The sequence below is a fragment of the Canis aureus genome, chromosome 8 (assembly GCF_053574225.1).
Source record: "Canis aureus isolate CA01 chromosome 8, VMU_Caureus_v.1.0, whole genome shotgun sequence".
Taxonomy (NCBI): domain Eukaryota; kingdom Metazoa; phylum Chordata; class Mammalia; order Carnivora; family Canidae; genus Canis; species Canis aureus.
This window is the reverse complement of record NC_135618.1, coordinates 51769721-51789432: the sequence shown is the minus strand read 5'-3', so window position 1 is coordinate 51789432 and position 19712 is coordinate 51769721. Positions and strand designations below refer to the sequence as shown.

Here is a 19712-nt window from a genome sequence, read left to right as displayed (position 1 = left end):
GCCGGAGTCTTATCATAACCTAATCTTAGGAATGACATCCTCTCACTTTTGCCATATTCTATTCATTAGAAACAACCCACTAGGTTCATCACAATCCAGGGGAGGGGGTTATAGAGTGGCATAAATCCTGAGAGTTAGTGATCATTGGGAGCCATTTTAGAAGCTGGCTCCCACAACATCGAGTTAATGGAAGTAATGGTTATTATTTCCTGTGTCCTGATCACAGCAGGGGCTTCACATACTTTATTGCTAATATTCATCATAATTCACGCTGTCCAATCAGCATAATCCTCATCAGCTTACAGGGCTGGAGACTGAGGCCTCAAACCCAAGTAATCCACGTGGTCTCAGACTGGTACAGTCAAGATTCCAGCTCTGGTCTTACTAGCTCTGAAGACCAAGCGGTCTACATTTCCCCAAACATCCAGGTAGTGCTGGCATTGGGGACCTGACATCACAGTGAGGAGTCGTGCTCCAGAGTAATTAGTAAAGCCTAATCTGTTTAGATCTAGTCTAAAACCCTTATCCGCAGGTCCCCCAAGAAAGAAGGCTATGGCTTAAAAAACCCTTGTATGCAAGGCTTCCTCTGCACAGGCTTAACTGCTTCTCATCACTAAGATTGCAAATGCTCTGTGCTCCAAGACTCCTCTGAAGCAGGTTGGTTCTGGGTTTTCTTAGGGCCTGTCACCCAGAGAGTCTGCATCCAATCAGGAGCTGCCTGCCCTAAGCAGGTATGACAGTCCTATCTGCAGCCGGTGATGGCTGCTGTCCACAGGTCCCACTGTCCCCAAGGTTTCGGGTCAAGCAGAAGACAATGATTGCACTGAATCTTTAAATGGTAGGGAGCAGGCAGTGGGAACTAAATTGAACCAAGGTAAGACCCAGGCATGGAATATTGATTTCCAAGTCCCTACTGAGAATAAATGACTGAGTGTTGCACATTTAGATTGGGAGGGGACCCCAGGGGGCATTGAGTGCCCAGAAGGGAAGCCCTGACACTTTTATATTTTACTGAAGATTTTATGACAAAAGTATTACATGCTTGTCACAGTGAATGACACAACCAAAAGGTTTGTTTGGACGGAGAATCAGAAGAGTAGAGGGGTTAAATGTGGGGGCTGTAGGGCCAGGGCCTTGGTCTGGGCTCTGTAGCCTTGAGCAAGATCTGTATGCTTACATTTTCTCATCTGTAAAATGGGTATAACCACACAAGGACGTCTTGAAGAATTGTTATTTGGATAAGATGAAAAGAAGACAATCTGTGTTGGGCACTGTGCCTAGTATACAGCAAGCACTTAGTAACTGTGAACTATTATTAAAAGGCAGTGTTAGTCTCTTCTTCATCCCCCCTCCATTCCCTTCTCCCTGAACTCACCACCTCAATGTCTTGGTATGCATCATTTCACACTTTTTTTTCAAGATTTTATTTATTTATTCATGAGAGACACACAGAAAGAGGCAGAGACACAGGCAGAGGTAAAAGCAGGCTCCCCATGAGGAGCCTGATGCAGGACTCGATCCCAGGACCCCAGGATCACGACCTGAGCCAAAGGTAGACGCTCAACCGTTGAGCATCTGATTTCGCACTTCTTTCCTCATTTCACACACACTGCTAATTTCACACTTCCTCATTCCCACAAACATCATCCACATACAGAAGATTCAGCTCTTTTAAGAAGTTATTCATTAATTCAGGAAGTGCGTATGAAGCACTTTCTGTTTCCAGGTGCTCGGAATATAGCAGTGAACAAATCAGACCTCCAGTTTGGGGAGCTTTTCAGACCATTCTGTGGACCCCACTCTCAAACTTACTTTTGTTTCATTAACAAATGAATGTGTCCAGTCCCTCCAGGGTGATGCAGATGTGAATGGACCTAGCTCTTTAATAGTTGCGCTATATACCATCCCCTGGTGATGTGATACCGTGATAAAGGCAGAGGTTACACATGGTGGGGGTAGGGGAGGGTGCGGGGAGGTAAGGGGTATGTGATGGAGCTTAAGATAATGTGATAAGAACTCTGGAGCACCTTCCGAGAGAAATACCCTAAACAATAAGAAGTTTTGCCTTCCATTGAGAGGTTGTTTAGAACCCCTTGAATCCCATATGTGAACCCCATCAGGCCAAAGCCTCAAACTGGGGCAGTATCCCTGCCCCCCATACATCTCTCATTCAACCCACTACGTTTCAGGTAGCAGTCTTCACCAGGCAAGGCCCCTGCTCTCCATTTGTGGAACGCAAGCTTCTCTTGTTTAACTGTTGGGGTTTTGTGCCCTTAGCTCAGGGGTGCCTCTTGTCAGGTTAAAGCCCATTGAAAATATACATTTTGTTTATTTATTTGGGAGAAAGAAGATAAGTGGGAAGTGGTGGAAGGAGAGGGAGAAGCAGATTCCCTGCTGAGCAGGGAGCTCCATATGGGGCTTGATCCAGGGACACCAGGATCAGGACCTGAGCCCAAGGCAGACGCTGAACTAATTGAGCCACCCAGGCGCCCCCGTGTATATGTATTTTTGCATCCTAGATATTTCTAGTGCTCAGTCAGGGTTCAGAACCATAGCTATGAGTGGAAATCCCAGCTGGGATGACATTTTACATGAAGGGTCCTGCCTGCAGTTACAAAAGAAGTGCGGTTTGAGCTGGTGTCTCTCTAGGCGAAGCTGCAATGGTGCCGAATTAGAATCCATGATGTTCTAACTTGCTTTATTTATCAGCTAGGGGAAAGAGCTGTCGCCTCCAAGCTAAGGATCTGAAACCTAGCCTATTAGCTTGTTTCCAAACACTTCATAACAGAAGTAAGGTTGAGCTGCACTTGGAGCGTTTGCCGAGAATCCTGGTAAAAGCCTGTAATTAGCTGGCGGGCCGGGCTTTCTGAGCAGTTCCGTTCCTGTGTGGGATGAGGGTTCTTCTGCAATTTTCAATCAGGTGGTTTTCTGCAGCTGAAGTTGAAAAAAAGAGGGAAAATTGCTTCTCAACTTGTGAGAGTGACATGCGGCCCAGAGGCCTTCCAGAAAAGTAATGTGGAATTGGCCACTGAGGTTAGTGGGCTATTATTAGAAGTGGGGGAAGAAAAAAAAGAAAGAAATACAGCTTGATGATGGCTTTTCAAAAAAATTAAAAAAAGAATCACCATGTGATCCAGCAATTCCCCTTCTGGGTATATCCCCAGTGGAATGGAAAGCGGGACTCAAACAGACATCCGTGCACCCGTGCTCGTAAGTGGCACTATTCCCAGTAGCAAAAAAGGTGGAAGTAGCCCAGCGTCCATTGATAGAAGAATAAATGGATAAAGAAAATGTGATCTATTCATTCAGTGCACTGTTACACAGCCTTCAGGAGAGGGAAATGGTCACATGCTACCACATGGATGAACCTTGAATATATTCTGTGAGGTGACATAAACCAGATATAAAAGGTCAAATACTGTGGAATTCCATTTATTTATTTAAAAAAAATTTTAAGATTTTATTTATTCATTTGAGAGAGAGTGAGTACGAGCGAGTGGGGAAGAGCAGCAGGGAGGACAGGGAGAAAGAATCAGAAGTGCATTCTGCATTGGGCGGGGAGCCTGATGCGGGGCTCGATCCCATGACCCTGAGATCACGCCAGGGCTGAAACTAAGAGTCGGCCGCTCAACTGACTGTGCCCCCCAGGTATATGGGGTATCTCGCGTAGACAAATTGATGGAGACAGAACAGAGGCAGCCTCTGATGGCAGGGGCGGGAGCAGGTAAGGGTCAGCTCCCTGGGGCGGGAGCTGACCAAACATCAGTCTCCATGGATTGAATTTTTTTTTCAAGCACCCACTATGTGCTGTGTATTCAATAGAGATCCAGACATTCATGACCCGTGTTCTCATGGCATTTACATCTAGCAGGAGGACAGTTGGACATTAGACTAAATGCCACACCAATCACGATGCAATTGTGAATTGGTCTGAGGATTATGAAGGAGCAAAGCGAGGTATGTTGCAAGTGCCCGACCCTGTCTGGAAAGCGAGAAGGTGATACGTGAGCTGGGCGCAGAGGCCTGGAGGGAGTGAGGAGAGACCGGGCAGGCCTCCAGCCCAGAAGGGAAGCTAAGGTTGGGGAGAGAAATTGAGGCCAACCCCCTACTTCACCCTGGGAGCTAATGAGCTAACAGGGGTCAGCATGGAGGACCCATGCTCGGCCATCCCGCTGTCCTGTTAGAATTTCTCAAGGCAGCTGCTGCAGGAATTGCCCTGGGCACGGGCTCAGTGATAACCAGCCTCTGGCAGCCTCCCAGCACCCAAGAAGAGAAACCAGGGCAATGACCAGTGACTGACATTCCTAGCTTTTTGCCAACCCTTAATGCGTCTAGCTAGGGCTAGAGAGCGTGGCACCTTCATCCTTAACATCTCCCAGGGATTTGTTAAAATGCAGATTCTGATTCAGTTGGTCTGGGCTGTGGCTTAGGATTGTCTTTCTGATGGCACCCCAGTGAGGCCAGTGCTGTGGGTCTACAGACCACGCTTTGGGGAGCAGATACACAGAAGCCCCTGGACATGCGTCTGGGGGAGTGATAGTGCATGCACATCAGAAGGAATCAGACTCGAGCAGTGATCCTTCCCCCTGCATATCAATTAGACTTCTAACCCCATCAGTCATTGGTGTGATGTTGGGACTTTAAAAAAAAAAAAATCCCGATTCCCAGGCCCCAGGCCAGAGCAGCTGAATCAGCCAGGGCATCTGCATTTGGGGACAGGGGTGTGTTTTTCACAGCTCTCCAGTTGGCTCTCTCGCACAGCCTGGGTTGGCAGCATTTGCCCACACTGTTCTGCCTCCCTCCCCACCCCGATGTCTGCTTGGAGGCCTCCCAGGCCTCTCTGTTGAGAGTGAGTTCCAAGGCACCTGGTCTGCTTCCATAATTGCTTGGCTTTCTGCAGCTACAGCATCAAATTGGTTAATTGAATCTGCTGGTGAGATGAGGCGGGTGGGGAGGCGTGGCACAGGAGGAGAGGGGAGGATGGAGCAGCGCTGCCACCCACTTGCCTGGGGAGGCCTCAGGGCCGAATGGGCACCAGAGGACACACTGTGAAAGCGTTGGGGTTCAGGAAGCAGGACAGTGGAGACGCTGAGGGTTTCCAGCAGAGGAGAGATGAGGAAGCCAGTCTGAGAGGGGCATAGCCATTCTGCAAGAGCCAGAAAGTCCCTTGAGATGGATGGAGAGATGCTGTGGGTTTGCACTGTTCCCCAGCATCTGGCCTCACATCCTCCCTGTAGCCTGCCCACAGCCTCTGTCTTCTCTCCTGCCCGACTTATGGGGGCCCCAGGCCCAGCTCTGCCTGCTAGAGAAATGGTTGCATGGCTACTCAGAGCATGGGTTGGAGCGAGATACAGTTTTTGGTTCACATGTCACCTTTACTGCTCAGCAAGCATGTGTGACCGTGAGCAAACAACTTCTCTTTCCTGTAGCTCAATTTCCTCCTCTTCCAACCTTCCAACCTCAGGACATAATATAAAGAGCTTTAGACAGTGCCTTGTACATAGTTAGTGCTCAGTAAATACCAAATGTGATGATGATGGTGATGATGTTGTTGTTGATGGACCTTGCCACAGAAGAGCAGACCCTGGAATTATTCACACTTGAGTTTGAATCTTGGCCCTGCTGTTAGCCAGCTGTGTGACTCCAAGCAGATGGCTCCACCTCTCTGGGTCCTGGACTTTGTCTAGTGTGAAATGCAGCAAATCATTCCTATTATGACCATTAAAGGCAAATCAACACATGGACCTGTCCATCCTAGAGCTAGCCACTCGGAAAATCATGCCTGTTGTTTTTAAGAGTTATGCTGGCACTTTTGAGGTGACGAACTCGGCCCAGCTGCCTCTGGTCGCCTCCCGACCAGGGCCCTCACCTAATCGTCATCACCCCAAAGCTGCCAGCTGGTGCAGTGTCCAGGAGGCAGGGATTGACACTAAAGCTGTGCCAGCTCAGCCACAGAACCAGACCGATTTGCGTTCCCCACAGTGCCCTGGGGTTGGTGGTGCATGGGAGGAGCTGGCAATAGGTGCTTGGCTCCAGATCCAGACTCGGTCACAGGAAGTAAGTGGCAGAGGGAGGAGATGAACGCCTCCACTTTCTAGGCAGAAAGTAATCAGAAAGTGGGCCCCTGGGAGCCAGAGCATAGGGAATATTGCAGAGAGAGAACAGCGCCCAGAAGGAAGCCCGTCAACTTATATGTGAACTGGGCTCACCCCTGAGCTACACACAAGTGGGTATGACCCTAACCAGTATACAAGAGACTTTGAGAACTGAACTGTGGTGTAGACTACGGCCCAGGTCTGTAGCGGGCTCCCGAAGACACAAATGAGGAACAGATATGAAGAGCACTGCAGAGACTTTAGAGATGAACTGACTTTGGCATAACAGCACACGGAAGGCAGCTCAGAACATGTGGGCTGAACCGAACCTGGTCAGTTGCTCAGCACAGCTAAAAAAAAATCAATATAATTAGTAGGATTCAAACAAGACCTAGAGTCTCATGACATAATATTCAAAACGCCCTGGATACAACCCAGAATAACCTGATTCACAAAGAACCAGCAAAGCCTGGCAAATTCTCAGAGGAAATATAATCAGCAGACACCAACCACAGGATGACCCAGATGTTGGGGTGATCACACAAAGACTTTAAAGCAGTTGCTATGAACCATGCTCCAAGAAGGAAGGGTGAATCCTCTTGAAAAGAATGGTAAGACAGAGAATATTGCAGATTAGTAGAGAAACAGAAGATAGAAGATAGAACCAGGTGAAAAACTTCGAACAGAAAAGTACAGTAACAAATCAGATGGACTGGATGGACTCTCTAGCAGAATGTAGATGATCGAGGAAAGAGTGAACGAACCCATAGATGAAGAGCATTTATGTACTGCAAACGACAGAATAAAAAGATTGGGGCAAAGGAGAACAGAAGGGGGAAAAAGAGAACAATGGAGCCTAATATTGATGCCACATGAATCCCAAAGAGAGGAGAGAAGAGAAGCAGTGGATAGCATTAGGATGGCAGTGGGGGGGCGGGGGGGAATCCCTGGGTGGCTCAGTGGTTTAGCGTCTGCCTTTGGCCCAGGGCGTGATCCTGGAGTCCCTGGATCGAGTCCCATGTCGGGCTCCCGGCATGGAGCCTGCTTCTCCCTCCTCCTGTGTCTCTGCCTCTCTCTCTCTCTCTATGTCTAGCATAAATAAAAATCTTAAAAAAAAAAAAAGGATGGCAGTGGGTGACTTCCCTCCAGGGGTCCCATGAGTTCCTTACCAGGTTCCCCGAACACCGGCTCAGCTGAACCATGACTGTCCTCCCCTTTGTGGAAAGCGTTAACCCATCTCGAGGAGGCGGTATCGCACTGTGGGTCAAGTCAGCCAGACCTAGCTTCAGACTCTGACTGTGGGCTCGTGGCTTTGCCTCCATGAGCCCCAGTTTCCTTGACTGAACTGTGGGGACATTGCACTTACATTTATCTGAACCCCCTGTGTGTTCGTTAATTGCATTTCATCTTTCACTTAACATATAAGGTGTGATCTGCTCTATGGCCATTTTTCATGGGGAGAAATGCTAGGGAGACCGAAGTTCAAAGAAGGGAATGGCAGTGAGTGAAGCCAGTTGCAAAATCTGAGGGACTGGTCCCCACAGGGCTGCCCTCACTTCGGACCAGCTGGCGAGAAATTCACAGTCCCTGTGACCTTGCAGGTTCAGTAATTAATGAGAATCACTCGTAGGATTCAGGAAGGTGCTACTTATATAAGCACAGTTTTGTGATGGCAAAACACATTTTATTTTACAAAATAAAATCAGCCCAGGGATGAGACACACGGGGCAGAGTCCAGAAGAGGTCCAGATGCAGGGCTTCCAGTCATTTTGTACCCATGGAGTCATGGACGGTGTTGCCTCTTCCCAGTCACTAAGTGTGCAGTATGCACAGAGTATTGCCAATGAGGGGAGCTTACTGATGTTTGGCGTCCAGAGCTTTTACTGGGGCTCGATCCTGTACTCTCTGGTAGGTAACTCCAGTCTCCAGTGTCTCCTGGAGGTCCAGCTAATACCTCTAAGGAACCCCAAAGCTCTCACCGTAAGTCACACCATCTGTGGCCAGAGCTCTTAGGCAAGCAAAGACACCTGCAGGATAGTCCAGAAGCCTAGAGATGACCTCCCAGGAGCCAAGAGCGTAGACCAAGATCTCTCTTTGGAGAAGAGGAATTCTTCACTACACAGGAAGTAACTCATCACTTGTGCCAAGTCCTCCAGCTGGTGAGCAGCCAGGCCAGGCTTCCAACCCAAGTTGTTTGGTTCCGGAGTCTCCCTCACTCTTAGCCACTACACTTCAATGAGCATATGAATCTCCTGGGGATCTTGTTAAAGTGTGGATTATTCTGAGTCAGTAAGTCTGAGAGAGACCCAGGCATCTGTATTTCCAGTAAGTTCTGGTAACACTGATGCTGGTCTGAAGACCATACTTTGAATAACAAGAAGACACTTCATCACTTCATCTGTTCTCCCATGTTACCCCTGTATGTCCAGAGCACAGAAGGCAGAGTGAGTTTGGAACAGCAGCAGGGCAGGCCCAGTAAAACCTGCAGGATTAGAAGCTCATGTTTGTTTGTTTGTTTGAGTGCATTGAGAAGCCTTTGGAGGGTTTTGACCAGGGAAGTGCTATGGTGATGTTTTAAAGTATTACTCTAGGGGCACCTGGGTGGCTCAGTGGTTGAGCGTCTGCCTTCGGCTCAGGGCATGAGCCCAGAGTCCTGGGATCTAGTCCCACATAGGGCTCCTGCATGGAGCCTGCTTCGCCTCCCTCTGCCTATGTCTCTGCCTCTCTCTCTGTGTCTCTTGTGAATAAAAAATAAATAAATAAAAAATCTTAAAAAAAAAAAAAAGTTTCACTCCATCTGTTGAATGGAGAATAGGATCGTCAGAAGACAAGAGGGCGAGCCAGGAGACCATCTGGGAGGCTACAGTGCTGGTCTGCAGGAAAGGAGTTGGTGACTTGGACCAGGGAGGTGGTGGAAGGGTTTCAAAGAAGTAAACTCAGTGGGATGTAATGTAAGAGGCAGAGTCAACAGAAAGTGCTCATGGATTAGATGTAAAGGACAATTGTCTATCTTGGCAAGCAGCCTAACTCTCCTGAATGAAGTTTTCCTTGCCTGTAGGTTTCAGGCCCCCAACTCTTAGGATGTTGTGGGGATAAAAGGAAATGGTGTATGTAATGTGCTTAGCCCAGCGCTCAGCCCTTAGTGAGGGCTCAGTGGATTGAGGCATTGAGCCCCAGTGTGGGCAGAGGTGGTGCTCCAGCCAAGCAGTCAGGAGATGGAAGCAGACACCTGCCACCCTGGGGCTCTCCTGGCAGAGCACAGAGGCCGCAATGGCACCCCCAACCTCTCCTTTCCTCCAGAGAGCTCCTTGAAGCTGCCAAAGTCCATCCACCCAGGCGGGAAAACTTGGCTGGATCTTAAACATTCATTTTGGGTTCCGGTGGCAGCCTTTAAAGACCAAGCCAGCTGCCAGGACTCCTGGGGAGTTTTACTCCATTTGCATGGCTGTCTCATGATTTGGTGCCTTTGGATGGAGCCTCATTCCAGGCAAATCCCCACGGGGGAAACCATCAGGGGGCCGGGAATTTATCCAACCAAAGTGTCCCTGCAGAGCCCCTGGCTAGGAGTGGGAAAGGGGAGCTGGTGAAGGCCAGGTTCAGTTTGCCTGTGCTTTCCTACTGGCGAGAAGCAGCCCAGGCCACCACCTGGTAGCTGCGAGATGAGGCCTGGCAAGGAGGATAAATCAGAAACCGAGAATATCCTTTCCGGACAGCCCTTCTGTCCCTTGCCCCAACCCCGAGCTGCCAGTCAGCAGGAGAAGGCTTAACCTTTAAAAGCCCAGGGACTGCGGAGCACAGGCTGAGTGTTACTCCTCTCCCTGCATCTCAGGGAAACATTGTGAAAATAGCTTTGGCTTAGACGTCAGAGAGCCAGGTCCGAAGAGCTTGGTTGCTGAAGCATCTCAAGCAGGACCTTTGCGTCTCGTTGAGCCTCCATTTTCTGTCGGATGCATTTAAGGTCTACCTTGAGGGGACCCATTCTGTTTTGGACAGTGACAGTAGACAAATACACAGCACTCCCTCTAAGCCAGGGGCTGCTCCGTGTGTATTGTGTGAATTAACTCATTTAGCTTTCATAGCAGCACTGTGATGTAGGAATTACCATCATTTTGTGAACAGGGAAACTGAGGCCATGCTAGCAGAAGTAGTGTGCCCAAGGTCCTGGGGTCAGGATTCAAAGTCAGGTCATCTGGGTCTAGAATCTGGGCTCTCGGTCATGGAGTTACACAGGTTCAAATATTTATCAAGCCCCTACTATGTTGAGGTGTTGTGCCTGGTTGCTGGAGAAATAGCAGAAAGGCAGAAATAATTAATCCTTCCCTGACGCTAGTATGCTAGTTGGGGCAAGACAAATCAACACCTAAAAAATAATAGAATATGGGGACAGGGGCTGGAGCATCACTTTAAACTGGGTAATACAAGCTGAGAAAGGGCCGGCTGTGCAAAGATGGAGGAGAGGAGCATCTAGGCAGAGGAATGGGCAAGTGCAAAGGCCCTGGGGCCAGAATGAGCAAGGAGGCACAAGTGGCCAGAGCCTAGTTAATGCTGTAAATGAAACACACATGAGGTCAGAGCAACAAGTAGGGGTCACGGTAAGCTCAGATGACAAGTCTTTATTGAACACCTACTGTGTGCCTGAGACTGTTAGGCAGCGGGGAAACCAGTGAACACAACAGATGTGGCTTCTGCCTTCACGAAGGAGTGAGATGACATGCGTGCAGGGATACTTAGCACATAGCAGATGCTCAGTGGGTGTGATTTTCTCTTTCCCTGTGTGTAAGTTGATGTGAAAATGCTCCCCTGGGTTTCTGCCTAACTCCCAACCCCCCACATTAAAGTAGGATGTAGTTGGCTTATAATGGCAATCATTTCTAGAGACGGGCTGGGCAAGGGCATTATTCGCCCACGAACAGGTGGGTGAAGGATGAGCAGAGTGAGCTGAAGGGGTCGGCCTTCCCTCTCTGTCAGGGAGCTAATGCCCTGCCCAGGCCAGGCAAGGTAGGGTCTTTGGGGCTTGACTCACAGCCACTCTCTTTGTGATCCTCAGTCCCGGAGTGGGCCTGGGAAGAGTGTCCACTGGCTCAGTGTCAAAGTTCTCATGATGTGATTGCTTTTAGGTCTTACTCTGTTTAATTTGATCAGGGCTGGAGAAGCAGAGGAGAGGCAGCCTATGGGTGATTCATGGGTGGGATCCTCTTCCATTCCTGTTCAGGCCTCTCAGTGATGTCTTTGGTAAGGAGGGGCCAGGACACTTAGAAGATGCATGGACAACCGTGTGATAACGTGAGGGTCCCCATCCTTACTACAGGAAGTTTCCCTAAAGCCCAGTGTGGCGCTAAGGCGTTTGAGGACTACGGCAAATCATTCTTTCCCAGGTTATTGAGCATGACTCAGAAAAGAAGGCACAAGAGGCAAAAAGAGAAGGGCAGAAATTCAATGGTCACTCTTTCCACTTTAGTAAGAGGCAGGCTTCATTAAGGCCTATTAGTAAGTCCCAGGCACATTCCCAGGACTCTCTCAGTTGATCCTCAACAACTAAACAAGGGAGGTAGTAGGGTTATGCCCATTTTACAGAGGAGGAAACCGAAGCTCAGGGAGCTCAGGTGACTTGCTAAAAGTTACTGTATTAGCTAAGGTCAGGTAAGGCTGTGGTAGTAGGTCAGCCACACTGGTTTGTGGTTTGCCACAGTAGAAGCTTATCTCTTGCTTGCATACTGGTGTTTGTGGGTCCTTTCATGAGCTGCCTTCCATGCAAGGATTCAGCGATCCAGGCCCCTTCCGTTTTGTGGCTCTGCTATCTTCTCAGGCCTTGGAGGGTTTCACCTCCAGCTGGTGGTTAGGGGAGGGGAAGAGAGAGAGAGATGAGGATTGTGTGGGAAGCTTTAATAGACCAGGTCTGGAAGTTCTACCTGTCCCTTCCACTTCGACTCAGACCGTATTGGCTACAGCTCCCTCTACAGGGGAGGCCAGGATTGTAGTCCAGCTGCTTGTCCAGGAAGAAGAGGCTTTGGTGACCTCACAGCCATCTCGGCCACAGACACCCAAGGGTGCAAATGAAAGCCAGCCTGGGCCATGGACAAGCTTGCTGTGCTGCCTTCCTAAGCACCTGTTGCCTCTGAGTTCACCGTGAGCGTCCGCACTGGGGAATCCCACCTCACTGAACGCCAGGCTCGAGGAATTCAAGCTAACGAGAGTGGTCCTCGTAGTGATTTCGCCACACTCCTTTTGGCTGGCAAGCACAGTGTACCTGCTGATGTAGAAGAATAGTTAGACCGGCGGTTTTCAGCTGGGCTGATTTTGTCCCCCAGCAGATGGTTGGCAGTGTCTGGAAGCGTTTTTGGTTGACACAACTCCAGGGGTGCTGTCGGCATCCAGTGGGTGGAGGTCAGGGATGCTGCTCACACCCCACAGTGCATGGACAGCGCCCCCCTGGGATGGTGACACCCTGAGCTAGAGCAAGGAGGTCTGCTGGTCTTGGAGTTTGCCGGGTGGGGGTAGTGAACTCTGTGAAGGGCAGGTTGGCGCCAGCTCAGAGCCAGTCTGCTCCAGTTATGCGCCTATTTGAGGCATGTTTATTCTCCTTATGGCATTTTAACCTCTCTTCATTTCTAGTGGTTTTTCTTTGGCTGCCTGAGTGTGAAGAATTCAGGAGCAGAAACTTGAGTCAATTTGTGCTCATCTGTACAGATTTTTCAAATGGCTTCCCTGCTTCCACCCATAAAAATTTGGGCAGACAGAAGCATCCTGCTCAGCAAACAAGCCCCTTTCCCAGGTGATGTGACCTGCACAGATGGGGCGCAGCCTGGCTCCACAGGAGAGAAGCAGAATATTTTAAAATCTGGGCTCTATTCCTCCCTACCTTGTGGTTTATGGGTGCATGTCACCTGCATGTGGTGACACAAAGGGTTTATAAGGGTAAAGGAATTCTCATGGCTTTTCAGTGTTGTTATTAGAAAGGATATATATACACACATACACATATATACATATATATGTGTATATATAGTACAACCATATAGGAGAGAGTAGAATGAAAAAGTAAAAGTCCCTAATTCTCCCTACTTAAAGGTAATTTACTTTTAACAAGGCTTCTTTCTAGGAATATATGCACGGATGTGTATGTAAGTGTGTGCATGTACGTATGTGTATACATGGTAGGTGTACACGAATGTGTGTGTGTATCTCCATCCGCTACCTCTAGTATCCAGAATATATATACTTTCCTGTAACTTGCTCTTTTCACATAATACATCTTGGACATCTTTTCATACTGGCATATTTTATATGTGTATATGAGAGCCAGGCACTGTGGATACAATAATGAACAAATTAGACCACAATTCTGGTTTCATCAGATGACGACTTGAACGTGGGAAGACAGGTAGTAAACAAAGCGAGTAACTGTATGATGCCATGTAGAGATGATGTTCAGTGCTAAGGAGTAAACAGAATGAAGGAAGGAGAACAGGGAGGAGTAGGGTGAGGATTGCAGTTTTTTCCAAGGTGGCCAGGAAGGGCCTCACGGAGAAGGTGACATTTGAGCCGAGTTGTGAAGGAGATTGGAGGTGTGCCATGTGGACGTGGATGTAGGAAGAGCATTGTAGCCAAAAAGAATACCAAGTGCAAAAGCCCTTACACGGAGAAATAGCAAGGAGATCAGTGTGGCTAATGTGGAGTGCAGATTCCCCCTAATTGGTTTTTTTTTTAAGATTTTATTTACTTATTCATGAGAGACACAGAGAGAGAGGTAGAAACATAGGCAGAGGGAGAAGTAGGCTCCATGCAGGGAGCCTGACGCGGGACTCGATCTCAGGACTCCAGGATCACGTCCTGGGCCAAAGGCAGATGCTAAACCACTGAGCCACCCAGGCGTCCCATCCCTCTAATTATTTTTAATGACCACATGATGTTTCATTAACTCCAGGAGTTGAAGAATTTACTTAATTAGTCCCCTGTTGGTAACATTGGGATTCATTCCAGGGTTTTTTGCAGTTAGGAACATTATTGGAGTGGTCACCCTCAACATGTCTCCCTGGATGTGTCCAGATGTACTATGAGCTGAAAACCCAGCAGTGGGTTTGCTCAGTCAAAGCATATGTGTTTGTCCATTTGGATAGCTATTGTCAAAATTTACAGTCCAGGGATGCCTGGGTGGCTCAGTCAGTTAAGCATCCAACTCTTGATTTTGGCTCAGGCCACGATTCCTGGGGTCCTGGGATCGAGCCTCACATTGGGCCCCCTGCTCAACAGAGAGTCTGCTTCTCCCTTTGCCCCTCCGCCTGCTCATGCTCACACTCTATTTCTCTCTCTCTCTCAATCTCAAATAAAAAAATAAAATCTTAAAAAAAAGAACTCCAGAAACTTAGTAATAAGACAAACACTCCACAATCCAATAAAAAGTGGGCAAAGATTTGAACAGACGCACTTCATGAAAAGACACAGCAATGACAAAGAAGCGCCTGAAAAGATTCTGTGCTTCATTAGTCATCAGAAATGCAAAGTAAAACCACAGTAAGATCCACTGCACGCCCACTGGTATAACTAAGTTTATTTATTTATTCTAAAGATTTTATTTATTTATTCATGAGACGCACAGATTGAGAGGAAGAGACACAGGCAGAGGGAGAAGCAGGCTCCCTGCAGGGAGCCCCATGCAGGACTTGATCCCAGGACCCCAGGATCACGACGTTAGCCAAAGGCAGATGCTTGACCAGCTGAGCCACTCAGGTGCCCCTTGATTTGAATATTTTGTTTGCTGTTGTGATTAGAGAGCATCAGGGTGCCAGACCCTTCTGTTCAGGCCCAGGCCAGTGTTTCTGGCCACGTGTCATCTGGTTATTGTGGTCATTGGGATAACCTGGCCGGAGGACCCACCAGGAGGTCCTCGATATCTCTCCAGATAGGGCAGCCTGGTTCACTCCTGTGTCCCCCACGATTTACCAGGCTCCCTTCTGCTCTGGGATCCAACAACCCTGTGGCCAGCCTGTGAACAGGGTAGCCACACAGACCTAGAAGCTGATATTTCTGTGGCATAAAAAAAAAAACAGATTAATGAGGGCACCTGGCTGGCCCAGTCAGAAGAGCAAGTGACTCTTGATCTCAGGGTGGTGAGTTCAAGCCCCACGTTGGGCATGGAGCCTGCTTTTTAAAAAAGAGGAAGAAGCAAGTTAACAGCTATGAAAGTAAAACAGTTGAATTTGTGTGTTTATTTTTTATTATCTCGACATTTCATTGAAAACCTTTAAAAAAATATTGGAAGAATTATCCAGTCAACACCCCTATTCCCAACCATCTAGATTTTACAATGAATATTTTGCTGTTTGCTTTATCACACATCTACCCATCTCTCCATATTTCAGTTTATATTTTTTTCATGTATTTCGAGATCAGTTGCAAACAGCAACCCCATTCGTTTGTTTTTTAAAGTTGACTTTTTGTTGAAGTTTAACATACAGAAAAGCATTATATGGGCTTGATACATAGGTTGGGGGGTTGGGATGGGCTGAAAGGTCCAGCCCTTAAATCCTGCCCTGGTCTTTCTGGCAACCCACCCCCACCCTGAAACTATCTGGAAACTACCTCATGAGTATACAAGAAGACACTCATCGATTGAAGATTCCATGGGTCTTAGAAGTTCTTGTGTCATGAACCAGGGACTAGGACCAAATATTATAACAAAAGTTGCTCCCATCACCCCTATCACATAGGAAATTACAAGGGTTTTAGGAGCTTTGTGTCAGGAAGTAGGGGCAGAGACCCAATATATATATTTTTATTATGTCACTTTCATGGCCATCCATTTACATGTTGTCTGTGGCTGCTTTCTGCTACAATGGCAGAGGAGTTGGGACAGAGACTAGAGATGGCCCTTGAAGCCTAAAATATTTACTGTCTGGCTCTTTATGGTTAAAGTCCACCTACCTTTGCACTAAAGTAACACCTCTGGGCTCTCTTATATTCATTTTATTATTTGATTTATTCTCTGTTGTCTTGTATTTACTCCTCCCAGGGAAGAATTGACTTACCTGTCTGGGAACCTGGTGAGTTTTCATGTGGAGGTCCACGGTCCTCTGCTGGATAGGATTAAGGTAGTAGAGATCTCCCAGCCCTCCTCTCCTGTGTGGGACCTTCCTGCCCACAACGGGTAGCATTCTCTGTAGCTCCTTCAGTGAGCCTGCTGATCATGCTTGACCCTGCCGCGACAAGGCCTGCTCTGTGTTTGGGTCAGAGAAGTTTATTTATTTATTTATTTTTAAATGTTATTTAAATTCATTTATTAACATATAGTGTATCATTAGTTTCAGAGGTAGAGGTCAGTAATTCATCAGTCTTATATAACACCCAGTGCCCATTCCATCAAATGCCCTCCTTAATGCCCATCACCCAGTTACCGGGTCTCCCTACCCCTACCCCTCCAGCAACCCTCAGCTTGCTTCCTGTAATTAAGAGTCTCTTATGGTTGGTCTCCCTCTCTGATTTCATCTTGTTTTATTTTTTCTTCTCTTTTTCTATGATCCTCTGTTTTGTTTCTTAAATCCACGTATGAGTGAGATCATATGATAATGGTCTTTCTCTGATTGACTTATTTCACTTAGCGTAACACCCTGTAGTTCCATCCATGTCATTGCAAATGGCAAGATTTCAATTTGTTGATGGCTGGGTAGTATTCCATTGTGTGTGTGTGTGTGTGTGTGTGTGTGTACCACATCTTCTTTATCCATTCATCTGTTGATGAATATCTGGCCTCTTTCTGTAGTTTGGTTCTTGTGGACATTGCTGCTATAAACATTGGGGTACATAGGCCCCTTTGGATCACTACATTTGTATTTTGGGGGTGAATCCCTAGTAGTGCAATTGCTGGGTCATATGGTAGCTCTATTTTCAACTTTCTGAGGAACTTCCATACTGTTTTCCAGTAGTCAGATAAGTTTAATTCCAGAAGAACAAATAGTGGGGTCAGGCCACTTTCTACAATCCAGCCAAGATACCAATCCAACTGATACTTTGTTCTACATCTAACACAGTATATCTAACCTGACCCCATGAGAAGCACCTGGGAAGCATTTGAAAAACACTGGCATCCAGTCCCCTACCCCAAACCAGTCAACAGAATCTCTTGGGCTGAGGTCTGGGCACTGGTATTTTTTAAAAGCCTTGCGAGTGATTCACATGTTTGTGGTATTTCTCCTTTATTTTCTCAATTATTTCTCGATTGTTTTAGAAGATGGAGAAGGGAAGATTTGATTAATTGTCCCCCTGAAGCTTCAACAGGTGTCTTGCAAGTAGCTCTGAAGCCAGTTTGTAGCGAACATTTCCCCCAGAGCAATGCCAGCATCTCAGAGACAAGTGTACAAGGATGATCCTCTTTCAGATATATAAATTTTGGTTGTTCATGTAAAAACAAGCACATTACGTTACCGTCACACTTTTAAATGCTTCCTCCTAGACGGTGTGATTCAGCTCTGAAAGTGATTCTTCAATCCATATGTCATCTTTATAAACGCAGGCTCCACATGGCTCAGTTTCCACACAGAAGAGTAAAGAAATGGTCCAGCAGTGGTCCAAATGAATTTCAAAAGGAACTTTGATTTTTTTTTAAGATTTATTTTTTTTTTTCTTAGAGAGAGAGAGAGAGGATGAGAGGGGCAGAGGGAGAGGGAGAGAGTCTCTAGCAGACTCCACACTGAGCATGGAGCCCAACTTGGAGCTTGATCCCATGACTCTGAGATCACAACCTGAGCCAAAGACTCTTGGCTATACCAAGCCGGTCTTTGACCAGCTATACCACCCAGGCACCCCAAAAGGAATTTCAATCTTGACTCCTGTGTCTTGAGGAAGCAGGAAGAGACCTAATCTAAAGCCACAGTGACAGGTCTCAGAGGCCTCTTTCTCTACTCTCCAATTTGTGCAGTGGATTAATGAGGGAAAACCCCAGGTCACATGCTTTCCCTTTAAGTCAGGGTTCCTGAGCCTCAGTCCACGTGGACAGTTTGAGCCAGGAGATTCTTGGTTGTGAGGCTATCCCAAGTATGGTAGGAAGTTTAGCCACATCCACTCCCTAGTGGTGACAATTCAGACATCTCCTGACATTGGCATATTTGGGGAGCAAAATGGGCCCAGCTGAGAACCCCTGCATTAAAGAAATTGAACAACTCCCATTAAACCAGTATTTCCTGTAGACCTGGCCAAAAGGGGCCTCTGCCTGGGGCCTTATGCTTTCAGTGGGGCGAGAGGTGTGGAGGCAAGTGCAAGGAGTCGAGGTCACATGCCCACCACATGCCCAGGGCTCTCTCTAGGCATCTTCAGGAAAGCGAGCCATGATGGTAGTATGTGACCTCTAGCCCCAAGAGGTAATAATAGGCTGATCTTGTAAATCAACACGTGGATAAAATCATTTAGTGCAATCAAGAATCCATATAATGAGGGCTGACACGTTAATAAGTACTATATAAGTTTTAGATGCTAGTATTATATTTTTCAGATCAGTCCCCTGTACACGTAAGACAGCTTCCTTGTCCACTGTCCACCTGAAGGATCGTCCATTCTCATGTTGGAAGCAAACCTGACCCTGCTGGACTCTAGGGGGATGATGGGAAGGTCTCCCACATGGCACTTTTGTGAGGGGTTTTTGAGGCACGTTGTGACTCTTGATGCTTCTTGCCTTACAGGCCAGCTTGAGGACCTAACTCAAATGCGTACGTGCACTGTATTTCTACTCCGAGTCTTGTTTTTGTCATATAGCAGAGTCAGTGGAATGGGGAATGGGTGAGACTTTCTGAGGCAAGAGAAGGAAAAATGTTGCTGGACTGAGTGTCCATCCCAACTGTGCCACATGCCAGCTCTATGACCTTGGGCGCTCAGCCTCCTAACCCCTGTGAGTGAGCCTCTAATTCTCCATCTTCAAAAGGATATAAGTAGTACTTTCCCTAATAGGGCTGTGGTGTGGATTGAGTCAAAAAATATATATGAACTACTTTTCTCAGTGCCTAGTGTAGGGGACACAGGATTTGGTATTGCTGAGTTTTCATTTTATTTTTTTAAAGAGTGAGAGCGTGTGCATGTGCACATGAGCAAGGGGGGATGGTGGGGGAGGGGCAGAGGGAAAGGGAAAGAGAATCGTAAGCCGATCCCATAACCCTGAACTCATGACCTGAGCTTAAATCAAGAGTCGGACCCTTAACCAACTGAGCCACCCAGGTGCGCCCTGGTTTTGCTGATTTTTAATTATAATACTGTTATCTAAACTGCCATTTTGACCATTGGAAGAAGGAACATGGAAAAAAACATTCTGTCCGAGCAGCTGCTGTGAATCACAAAGTGAAACCTCACTCTTCTGTCATGGATGAAACTTCTTAGAACCAAAGAAATATCATAGTTGAAAAGAGTCTTAAAACCTACATTTACCCATCCATTGTATAAATGGAAAAACTGAGGCCCAGGTAAAGGATATAATTTACTTTGTTTGGAAGAAGCACCTGAAACAGCTTCAGCTTTCAGAGAGGAAAAAAAAAAGAGCGAGAGGTATAGGTTGAGGAAGTTTTGCAAAAGCTGATGAGAGAGTGGGTACCATTGTTGGGGTGTGTCAGAGCTGATGTATGGGGACGCCTGGGTGGCTCA

At 47.3% G+C, this 19712-nt stretch overlaps 1 protein-coding gene across 17 annotated transcripts in view; it reads left to right on the top strand.

Moving 5' to 3' along the window:
- The window catches only part of SYT17 (synaptotagmin 17), a 101985-nt gene that overhangs the window by 47095 nt on the left and 35178 nt on the right, over positions 1-19712 (top strand). The gene's annotated exons all lie outside the window — the stretch shown is intronic.